Below are 12,747 nucleotides of genomic sequence, written 5' to 3' on the forward strand. Positions count from 1 at the left end.
TTTAGGTGCGGGAGCCTTCTAGTTTTTGAGATATTTAGTATTCAAGTTTTTTGCTTGCTTTGTAAACAACACTCTTAGGGAGTTCACAAGGTGTTGTATACTGTCGTACTGTTGTATGTCATAAACTTTAAACGGCTAAAACTATATTTAAGGAATTCGCAAGCTAACATAAAAGTTTTATTATGAAATTTCACACAGTTAAAAAATAGTTGGTGGTGATTTCAAGTCCTCTAAACATTTATTTAGCCGTTAAAAACTTTACAACATACGACAAGTACGACACCTTGTGAACCACCCATATGTATTAGACAAATCAACACGAACATACACCTTAAGTAGACTTCAAATCAGTTTAAATTGTTTAGTTATTATTAATTTTTTTACTGTTTCCCTTAGAAAAACAGTTATATTTCATATATTAAATATTTTGATCCTTGATTTCACAACTAGCGTAAATGGTGGCTTGCGTATTGACATAAAACGAATGTGCTACCAGATTGTCAAAATAAAAAATAAAATAAATGAAAGAGAAGAACGTTTGTGAAGTTTGCTTTTACTTCTTTTGCTCTATTCGCCGTGAGTTTTACACGTATGAGGGGTTGAGGTTGTACGCCTCCTCAAAGCAAATGTTTTGCATGTATATTAATATATATACATATTTGATATTCAAAAAGGAACTCTGCTGATCAATGGTTATGATACTCCACCTTGAATATTTATTTGCACAATAAATGTTATATACTTTTGAAAAGAGGAGAGGAGCCTTGCAGAAATATGTTGCGCCTCTTTTCTTTGGCAACACAGAAAGGAGACTTCTACGTAGTGAGGGTTATAATCTCTAAGAAAAGTGTTCTCTGCAGAAAGGTGTTTTTATACTGCTTGGTCCATGTGGCAACATATTCCTTTCATTGTTTATATTGAAAAATTTACGCTGAGTTGCAAATGGCTTCTCGTACGAAATTTTTAAACGATATTACTTCAACGGAAACTTGCACGGAGTCCTTGGTATTATAATTTTTTTTTTGCTCCTGCCACGGGTGCTTTTGCCTTCATGCCGCGTGCCGCGCGGACTCGCAGCGAGCGTGATGCAACCAGAGAACGCAAAAAAAATAAAATTTATTTATAAACATAAGCATAGATAATACATAGATATGTACATATGTCCTTGAACAACAATCCACAAAAACATTTTTTTCACCAAGGATTATATTTCGTTCAGGTATACAGCATAACTTGTACAAGTAGCAAACTATTTTGGGGGTATTAAAAGGTGTCTCAAAAACTACTTGACCGATCTCGACCCAATTTGATCGGTCAAGTAGTTTTTGAGATACACTTATATGATATACTAAATGGGCGGTGCCACCCCCATTTTCCAAAAAATGTTGGAAAAACCAATTTTTTGCTAAAGAGCGATTGTTTATAACAATTTTGAATAGATATTGATGTATTCCTTAGCCACACTGCTAAAAAAATTTGAAAGTCCGGTACATAAACAATATAAATTCAGAGCCGACAATTTTTATGCGGTTGCAAAAAGTGTGCTACCAGTTTATTTAAAAATAGATTTAATTTTATATAGTACTACATATTTTGAAATTGTGGAAATTATCGATGGCGAAAATTTAAAAAATTAAGGGAAATATGGGTTGTTTTTTATTTTATCCGATACAAAATCCCAACAAGCCAAGTCCGACAATAGATTATTAAATAACATTTTAAAGGCCCATATATCCTCTTCCCGGATCATATTCGATCTTTGAGATCGAATCAAAAAGATTCATTCAAAAAATCGACAGGTCGCGACCTCTAAATGACCTTTAATAAATCTATAAAAATAGGACATAGCACAGCGAAAAAAATTAGTGGGTAGGGTCTTGAAATTTCCAAAAAAAAAGCATTTTCGATGGTCACCCTAATGAATATGTATACGAATGTCCATCCATTTAACCAGTGGCAAAGATTGTCATTGGTTTGATTTTCATTGCTTTGAATGTCCATTACCGCCATCATTTGAAGCCACAATGCTTAGTAAGATATATGCCAAGCAGTTATTTGCCTTGGCTGCGTTTCAATGCTCTCTTCACATGCATTGTTGGTTGAGAACAAAGCAATGCATTGTTATGTTAGATGTGCAAATGACTTGGAAGTTGAAACCAGCTTTAGATGCCCTCCCGCAGTTCTTTAATACATAAAAAAAAAAAACTAGTCGTACAGGGCGTATGAGTGACTTTTATATTAACATAATAATAGCCCAATTCTGTATCCGTTACAAACATTTTTTTACTGACAAATTTACACTTTTTCATATAATTTTCCGTAAAAAAAGCTGTGACAAGAATTTGTCACTGATACAGAATAGAGCCGTAAATCTGGGTGCCTACTCTGGAACTAAAGAGATATGCGATGCAATAGGTAATCGCACAGCTTTTCATTTACGATGTATTTGCCTATCGCATTGCATTACAGAGTAATCCCCCTACAACTTACTATTGGCTTTGATTAGAGCGGCTTCATAAGTAATTTTCGGAAGATATTGTACTGCCTTCAAATTATTGCTTAATTTCGCTCTAAGAAGCAGTATGGAATTCAAAGGCAAGTAAATACATTATTTTCTACAAGTACATAGTATATGTTTCTTTAATTAACAAAAATAACTCCCATCGAACGGTGTTGAAACCGTCCTCTAGCTTGTGGGCTTTAAATTTAAATTAAGAGCGCAAGTTACTGTCGAAATTCGAGTGTTTTTCATTTTTTAAAGCCCTTGGAGAGGTTCTCTAACTTAGTATGTCGTTTAACTTAAAAGACGGTACGGAATTTAAACGTGACTAAAATTTTTTTATATCATTTAACTTCACTTCAAATTAACCCGAGGATATATGTATTTCGATGATTTGATACATATGAATAATACAACGAATTTCAAAAACACTAAAATCCGATAACTCAACCAAATTGAATAACTCGACAAATTTCCATAATTTTCGATAAAATTCGATAACAGTGCGTTTTGAGCGATCGAATAAATTTCAATTACTCCAAAATATATATCTTCCGATATAAATCGATAACTTTGTTAATTTTGATAGCTCCAATTTCTTTTTTAAACTATCGACAAATTTCCATAACTCGTTACATTTTGGTAGCACGATAAAATTCGAGTAGTGATAACTCGGTAAACTCATATAACCTTGAAATTTCAAAAACCCGATTTTTTTTTGGAAATTTCCAAAAACTTCGATTTGATAAATGGAAAAAAATTTTATCAAATCAATAAATATCGATAAGTTCGAAGAACTATATGCATTACGGTAACTCGATAAATTTCGTTTATGCTATAAATATTGATAATTCAATAAACATCGATAACTTGATAAATTTAATTTGCTTGCTAAATTTCGATAATCTCATAAATTTTTATGGCTCGACAACTACCCATAAATTTCTACAACTAATTTGCTGTGTCTATAAATGTAGACAACTGAATAAACATTGATCAATTTGAATAATTCATTAAGATGCTATAACTCAATAAACGTGGATAACTCGATAAATTTCGATAACTATGAACTTCGATGATTCGATAAATTTCAGTACCTTGATAATTTTCGATACAAAAATTTTTTAACAGAATTTATTTCGACTCATTTAGAAAGATTTCAACCAATTTTCTTACCCTTTCAGTTACATCAATTCTTTTGTAATTCTCATTGTTTTCATTTTCGTCTCTTCTTCAATTTTGACTGCACTTTTTTGTCTTAATCATTATAATTTCTATCTTCATCATCACATTATTTATTTTTATTACAAAGTTTGATTTCAAATACGAAGTAAAACAAAAAGCGAAAACAACTCAATTTGAACAGGTTGAAACAACAACTATACATAAATACGGAAATTTTTAAACGACGGTGTTGGCCTTATTTTTCATCCAATTTTGAAACCATAAAAACTCTTCCTATCTACAGAAAGAATGTCTATGGTGTTCTTGCTTTGGAAACATGCAGAGCCGCTAAACTAACGGTGACAAAATTTATGTTAGCGTGTTAATATATATAAAAAATACGAGATCAGAAGTGAGAGAAATACATAGAAGAGTGTTGTTTTAGAGGAAATTTTTAATGCTCAGAATTTTTTGTAAACATTTTTGCGCTCAAGTAGCTTCTTTACATCAAGATTTGCTCAGCCGTTTGATATGACATTTGCCAAACCAGATTTTGTTGGCTTCTGTGGAATAGTTTTGCAACATCTTAAGGAATTGGCTTACTAAAACATGCCAAGGCCTAAAGATATGAACATACTCGAATGTATGAATCTCAAGTTAAAAACTTGCACTTCAATTAATTTTACGAATATATATGTATATATGTAGCTATTTATATTTTAAGCACTATTACATTTACTCGACTTAATACACACATGTGATACTAATCAGTTCGCAATGAAGTTTTTCATTGTCTTCAGCAAAGTATTGTTTTGAGTTCTTATCGCAAACTTTCGGTGCCATTTGTTTACATCGGTGTCTATACTAGGTACACAAATTTCAATGATTTCACAGCAAAATATACAAATCTACACAGTCTCAATTATGCTAAAACATTTAATCATGGAGTTGGCAATGTTCATACCTTACGGGCTTTAGTATTCAAATCGTTTATTGTTAGAAGAATCGTGAGCATACGATCACGAATATACATATGTATGCAAGAATGTGCGCTCGTATATGCATGTATGTATGTATATTTACACATACGCATATGCACTTGAGCTTATTTACGCAACTACTTACCAACAAACCTAGTAGGTCTCAAGTGTACAAACAAACATGAAAAGTAATCCACACGAAGATATGAAACTCGGGTAGTCCAAAAATGCATATGAAAAAAATAAAGTCCGAATTTTAATGCTCTCACCCCCAACCCAAGGATTGTTCTATGTCGCAAAAAATATACCTTGTTTTTTTCCTAGATCAAAAAAAATTTAGAAATCGCCAAAGCGTTGAAAGTTTTCCATGTTTTTATATAGGGAAAAAAACATTTTTCCTAGAAATGATATAGAATTCTTGAAAGTCAATATTTTTCGATCGGTTTCTCTTCAGCAGACTTCCAATAATATTAGCCAATCGTTTATTTCAGCATTTTGCATTTTTTGGGGCAAATGAGCGCTTTGAGCGACGTTTTAGTATTTTTTTATTTAAAAATAAAAACCGGCGTATCCTAAGGGTTGAGAGCATTAAAATTTCGACTTTACACTTTTTTTTTAGACCACCCTAATGGATACACATACATAAATACAGTGCCGGCCACTTGATTGGCCCAATTTTGATGCTCAGTATTGACAGTTTTCATTTTGTAATATTCATAACATTTTTATAAAAATATAAATCCAATTCTCAGACTTTATAAAAAATTTAGAGTAATTCAAAAAAATTTCATCCAAATTTTAAAGTGCAAAAGAATATTTTTTTTTTTGAGTATGCAGTTTGGTAGCCCACGAAATAAATCTAAGGCGAAGGTTTCCAGTTTCTAAAATATCTCGCTGTTTATCGATTTTTTTTGTTTTGTTTTTCTTTTTTTTCCTGGAAGTGTTACGCATTTGCTTTCATGCCAAGTATGTATGTACACCTATTATTTATATGGAAGAAAAGGCATGCGCAACACCATCAGCAAAAAAAAATTTCAAAAATCAGCGCAAGCAACCTTATTGAACGGGATATAAAACTGCATTCTTAAAAAAATTTAAAGAAAATCTGTTGTATTTTTATAAATTTTGATGAAATTTGAAAATAGGATTTACATGGTTTTTGTTACGCAATATGTATTATGTATATAGTGACTCAAACAAATGACCACGTGTTGTTTTTTTAATATTCATAATGTTTTTTGAGCTAATTTTTGTTTTGTTATTTTTTCTATAAAAATACTGTCCAAGCTTTAACCAAAACCATATAAATCACAGTTTTAAACTTTATACAAAATTTAGGTAAATTCAACAAATTTTCATCAAAATCTCAACTTTTTAATATGTATCTTTAGAACATTTTTGAGTATGCAATTTTATATCACATACAATTTTAGTCTATGCAATAAAGTGTATGTTTCAAAAGGTTAAAAAATCCTGCTGATTTTTGAGAATTTTTTTATTTTTTTTATTGTGACGGATTTTTGCACTTTTTTCCATATAACCATGAATGCCTTATGAAATAAAACGCGGGAGACCGTTAGCAACAAAATTTCAAAAAATCAACGCCAGTGTTTGTAAATTGCAATTGTTATAAAAAAAAAACGAAAAAGTAGTCTTCAAAAAAATTCTCAAAAATCAAGCCAGTTTTTTCCCGGTTGAAACTTGCACTTCATTGGACTAAAATTGTGTCGGCTATAAAACTGCATACCCAAAATGTTCTTAAGATTCAGGTAAAAAAGTTGAAATTTTGATGAACATTTTTTTGTATTTTCCTAAATTTGGTATGAAGTTTGAAACTGTGATTTATATGGTTTTGCTTAAAGCTTGGACGGTATTTCTATAGAAAAATAACACAAAAATTAGCTCCAAAAACATTACGAATATTAAAAAAAATCAACATGTAGTCATTTGTTTGAGTCACTGTATGTATTTTTATAAAAAATTAATGAGTATTTAATAAGAAAAGGAAAACTGCCAATACTGAGGAGCGAAAGGTGGGGCTATTCTAGTGGCCGACACTGTATATGTATACACTTATGAAACCATTTAATCTGGCTAACCGCAGCTTTTTGAGCTGTTCGATATGTTAGACAGTTGAGAATGTAAGCGTTCATAGTAGCAGCCTGTCTAACTGTCATTTACTATGCGGAGGTATGCACGTACATACGCATGTATGGGGTTTGAACGTATGGTACACAGACACTGGCAATACAACAAAAAAAAAAGTCGATTGCCAACAAGTGTTCTCTATGGCTAAGTAGACAAGTAGACAAACGTACATATGTATGTATGTATAATGAAGTCTTCTTAATAAAAACTTTCGCATGGATGAATTATAAATTAAGTTTGTTGTACGCCCGAAGGAATTCTTAAGAGTTGGAAAATTTGCGCAGGTAGCATATGGACACATATGTTTGTATGTATGTACATACCTGGGGAACTTTTTGCTTTTAAAAAATTAACACTTCCCTAAAAATTGTTTAAGAAAAACAGCCGCCGGGGGAAATTTCTATCAAGGAAAATATTTTGCGTGAATAGCTGGAGAAGCATAACTTTTGAAATGAAACATGAAAAGTAAATTGTATGCTTTAAGGTTACACTTGCGATATATTTTAGAAATTTCGGCGCTAAATAAATAGACTGCATGTCAACCAAATGGCATAATTATAAGGTACAATTCCAATAATTCTGCATTAGTCACTCACAAATTGTAATAAAGTTTCAACAATTTTTATTAAAATTTTTTTTTGTGTGGTTTCGCTTTATAAAATATTATTAAGGATTGGCCTTGTAAAGAGGTGATTTTCGCGCATGAGGACTGATGAACTTCTTGCTAAAATGGACTCCATTTCGTTATCTCGACGGACATAACGCAAACTAGAAGAAAAAATAATGCAAAAAAAACATTAAATAACATAGCTACTAAAAGATTGAAATCTTGTATATTTCAGTGTATCATCTTTTTCTGTTATCGCTTTCTTGAAAATTGAAACACAATTTACAAGGCGGGGGGAGGGACCTACAGTTTTGAGAAGCTATTTTTCATAGCAGAAATAAACTTGGAGGTTTGCCATTGCCTGTCGAGGAGCGACCGCTGTTATGAAAAAACCTTTTTTTGCGCTGCTGCCTTGACCAAGGCTTGAACACAGTGCCATGCTTACCACTACACCACAGCGGCACTTGAATTAAGGGAATTATTTATTTGTAAATATATTAAAAGTAGATGTCAAAAGGCTGAAAAAACTTGTAGTTTAAAACTATTTTGAACAGGATTGCCACCTGTTTGAAAAGTCAATTTTAAAATGATTATTCGCAAGTTCTATGAAAATTTTAAATATGAGTGTCAAACGAAAGATTGTTAAAAAACCTTCGGATTGAACATTGAGAATATTATTAAGGTGTTTTACAAGGGTTGCCACCCATTTAAAAATTAAATTAAATAAATTTAAATGAATTACTACAATATGGGTATCAACCGAGATGTTTTTGAAAAGGGTTTTAGTTCTTAACTACATGTAGGAGGGTTGCTACCTTGCTCAAAAACTACTGGATAGATTTTCGGAGGTAATTCCTTGCATCTATGGTCTCATTACAACGCGCAGCAGTATGGGTCAAATATACTTAGTAAAACTTTATTTTTAGATTTTCTCTTCTGCGTAAGGATTTTTTTAAAGGATTTTCAAATTTCAAAGATATAATTCATTAAAAAAAAATAATAATATGGGTAACAAATGACATAGAAAACTATGTAGAAACGGAAAAGATCGAAAATACAATGCCTTTTTGAAATTTCTTCCTTGAATATCTGTGAAAATTTTCAATATTTATTTTTGAAAAAAATTATATGTTAAGGACCAATCATGCCAATCTACATATAAATTTGGTCGCCGAAATGACGTCGGTAACTATCTTCCAATAAATCGTTTTAACGATCATATTTCCGAGTTCCAACATGGCTTTCTTTGTCCCAATAAAATCTGCTTGTACTAATTTGGCACTGCTCACAGAACAGTATTATTACAGCTTAAGTAAATCATACACAGCTAGATGTAGTTTATTTAGATTTCTCAAAGGCATACGATAAAGTCGACAATTTCATCCTAACCTAACACGAAATAATTTCCATTTGCAAAAATGGCATCGTCTAAATCTACAATGCTTGGTCTTGAATACCCCAAGGAACTCAATTTGGGCAAAAATCGAAGCCACCTAGATTATTTTTGATTATTATGGAACCCATTCTACCATTGTCATGCAAATAAGATCGAAATAGTCCAAAAAATAACTAAATGTGCATTGTATAAGCTGCACTGGCCAAATGATTTGCCTAGTTATATAGGGTAATTGGTTTAAGACACAAAAATAAATTAAAAGATTTTTTTCTATTCTATATAATTTATTTTTTTTTTAATTTGGCTCATATTGTTATTCTGCATCGCACCAAATTTTTAAAATAATTTTTTTAAGTATTCATATCTCTGAAATTTCAAAGTCAAGCACATCTGCGCCCTTAAACTTCCTTAAAAAGAAATTTATTGGCTTATATGATATAAGAATACATCGGATCAGTGTTGTAGTTGCAAGATCATAGCAGAAAATTATGCACGCTTTTCAAACCAAGGCCTCTTGTGTTTGCTCTAAAAAATATAAAGCAAAGAGTAAAGGAATTCTTGTTCAAAATATGCATTAAATATCAATTTAAAAACTCATGCTCAACAAAGAACGAAAATGCGACAATTTTTCCTAACGTGTTTTTGGTTTCAAAATCTAAGAATAACTTTTATTTGCTGTCTCTGGTTTAACCTGAACCATCGACCATTAACAAGTCTTACTGTACATATATATGTATGGATTACCAGCTGGCTGTACAGTCAAATACAAACATACATTATCTATGTGTCTAACTGTCGCCATACTTTATCGAATTAAACGCCAAATGCCAAAGCCAATTACCACCCACAAGGCGCTTGGACGACGACGACAGCAGCGGTGGCGAATATAAATTTAGTGGCATCGTTTTGCGTTGCGCCAAAGGCATAACGACTTATAGCGCGGCGCAACGGAATGTGGTAGAATACACACACATACACTAACTAGAATATGTGCCGTACAGTGTTTTTTTTTTAATTTGCAATGTTTTTCGTAATAAATTTTTTTCGTTAATTTTTAATAGAAATATAGTTCATTCTGCATCAAATGGCGTATAAATTAATGATCCAAAGTTTTTACAAAATTTAGGAAAATCCGAAAAATTCTCAACAAAATTTTCAACATTTAAACGAAATTTTTTAGAATTTTTTCGAGTATGCAGTTTTGTAGTTCACTCAATTTCGGTATAATAAAGTACAAGTTTTAAGTGGCTATAAACTACCGTTGCTTTTTGAGATTTTTTTTTGCTGATAATTTTGCTCATTTTCTCCATATAATGGATGCGTGAGAGTTTTTTTTGGTGACAGGTAATAAGATCAACGGAAATAAGGTCAATTGACTTTATTTCCCACCCTGGTGCCAAATAAGGTGAATTGACATTATTACCTTTTTGAAAACGAAATAAAATCCATTGAAATTATTTCTCTTTCAAACATTAAATTTGCTTAGCTTCGCGGCGGCCCGTGTCAGCGCGCAACACCGCGCGCGCCCCGCGTACCCCACACGACTGGCGCGCACACCACGTCACGCTACACCGCGTAATAAGTCCCAGATGCAGATTTTCTCAAAGCTGCTACCTGTATGCTTTCGGTTGGCTCACGTTGTATCATGGCTGCATTTTCTTTTGCTAGTTCCATGCTATTAGCTATTTCAATCGCTTTATGCAATTTTATGTTGCCTTCGCTTAAGAGCCTCTCCTTTATTTTATTGTATTTTTGTGATAAACCGCATATAAAAATGTCCCTTACCAGATCTTCACGTATATCCCCGAATTCACAAGTTTTGCTAAGATTTTGCAATGCGGCAGCGTACTGACTTATTGTCTCTTCCGAGGATTGACGTTTTGTAAAAAACCTGTGGCGCTCTATTACTATATTGACTTTTGGAGTGAAATACATTTCCATTTTGCTCCATAAGTCGTCATATTGGACGCTGTCTATATCGACATTAAACGAAGTGAAAATGTTTAGACATTCTGCACCCAGATGGTGCAAGAGAAGTGCAACTTTTCTTTGCTCGGTTTGATTATCTAAAGCAGATGCACGCAGAAATATTTTGAACTGCGTACTCCAAGCCTTCCATTCCGCCGCCAGATTTGACGCTCTTATGTTCAAAGGTGCTATGGTAGTAGCAATAGATAGCACTCGCTGTGCCTCTGACATGGTAGCGTTGCCTTCATCTACCATTTTTAATTTTTTATACACGTAGTATATACTATTTATATTTAATAGCTTAGCTTTGGTTGCGCGTTTTTAGCTTTTGAGTTATTTCGTTGTGCAACTATTTTAATTGACCCCACACCTGACACCATGTGTTATGTTCAAGCTTACTTTTGGAAAAAAGACTTTATTTTATATATTCAATATAGGGATGTGTTTTACAAAGTTCAGTAATAGTACAAAGTAATCGATTATTAGTAAAGGTTAATGCTAACGTTGTGTTTACACCACAGTAATCTTACAACAGTTTCTAAAATCACAAATTAGTTTTTGTGCAAATTGCAGATAGAGGGTATTAATGAATTCAAGCCCTCGATATTTCACATTTTTATATTTGTAAGTTATTGGAAGCAGGGATGCCAACTTGGCTCAAATCGTGCCATTTGTCCCTATTTTACTTCAAATGGCACTTAATTTTTCAATTTGGCACTAAGTGCCAAAATGGCACTTTTGTAAAAAAAATAACATTTCAATACATTTTTGTGAAATCCTTTGCGTGCACTTCTTTTTCTCAACTAAAATTTTCTAATTTATAAAGGCTATTCAACTGGTTTATCTTATTTTATCATTGCACTTTTGTTTGGAAAATGTAGCTTTATTTTATTGCTAAATGTGAATGATTAAAAGGAATGACACACTTTTTGGCACTTTTATTTTTCTAATTGGCCCATTTTGGCACTTTTTTATCCTCAATATGGCCCCTCATAACTAAGCATAGTTGGCAGCCCTGATTGGAAGATTTCTGCTGTGTTTTGGGGCAACAACTTGTCTGCAGTAAAAAAGCATATAATTTGTGTTTCAAAAGTGTGTGAAAACCAATCAATTAACTTATATGATCTCGGTTCCGATATTAAGTAATCAATAATTGTTTATACCCGCATTTTGGCACATTGGCTCGTTGAATGTGCCATCTAATAAATAGTGTCGTCATTTTCCTTAGCTGCTTTTAAATGACGTCGTCACAAATTGCTGTCGGAGACATGTATACAGTGTAAGAAAATTCTTTTTCTGTACTTGTTTCCTTATAGAAAGGTTGGTTTCTTTTCCACCTTAGACATTCCGAATTCGTTCAAAATATGCTTATTTAAAACACAGAATTATTTCAGTGTTCTCCGGGGTTTTTGGACATGGACTGTTTCTTTAATTTAATAGTGTTCGCTTTATTTTTGTGGAAACGAAACATGTTTTGCAAGTTATGGATCATTTCTACACTCTTTCATCAAATATTTCTCGTATTCCAGCTGTGCGCAGGCGTTTAGTTTTTCGCATCGTGTTTTTACATATTCGTAGTTTGAATTTTTTTAATAAAATCAATTGGTGGTAGTTCATGATTGTGTGTGGATTAATATCACAACACTGAAGATTTGGCAACAACCTTTTTCATCTATTAAAAAAAAACACTTACGGGGCAATGTTTACTGTAAGAACAACATTTTTCTCTATGAATCGACATACTTTAATTGTTGACGCTATTTCCATTTGAATGAGGAAATAGCGTCAATGACTTTATTTCCAAATTTTTGTTGACTTTATTTCGCTTTTGAAAAGGTAATAATGTCAATTGACTTTATTTCGCACCAGGGTGGGAAATAAAGTCAATTGACCTTATTTCCGTTGATCTTGTTACCTGTCACCTTTTTTTTTGTATGGGGAAAAAATACCGAAGAGCTACAAAACTGCATACTGAAAAAAATTC

This window comes from Rhagoletis pomonella, unplaced genomic scaffold (assembly GCF_013731165.1).
Source record: "Rhagoletis pomonella isolate Grant_MI unplaced genomic scaffold, Rhpom_1.0 Rhpom_scaffold_00002, whole genome shotgun sequence".
NCBI classification, from domain to species: domain Eukaryota; kingdom Metazoa; phylum Arthropoda; class Insecta; order Diptera; family Tephritidae; genus Rhagoletis; species Rhagoletis pomonella.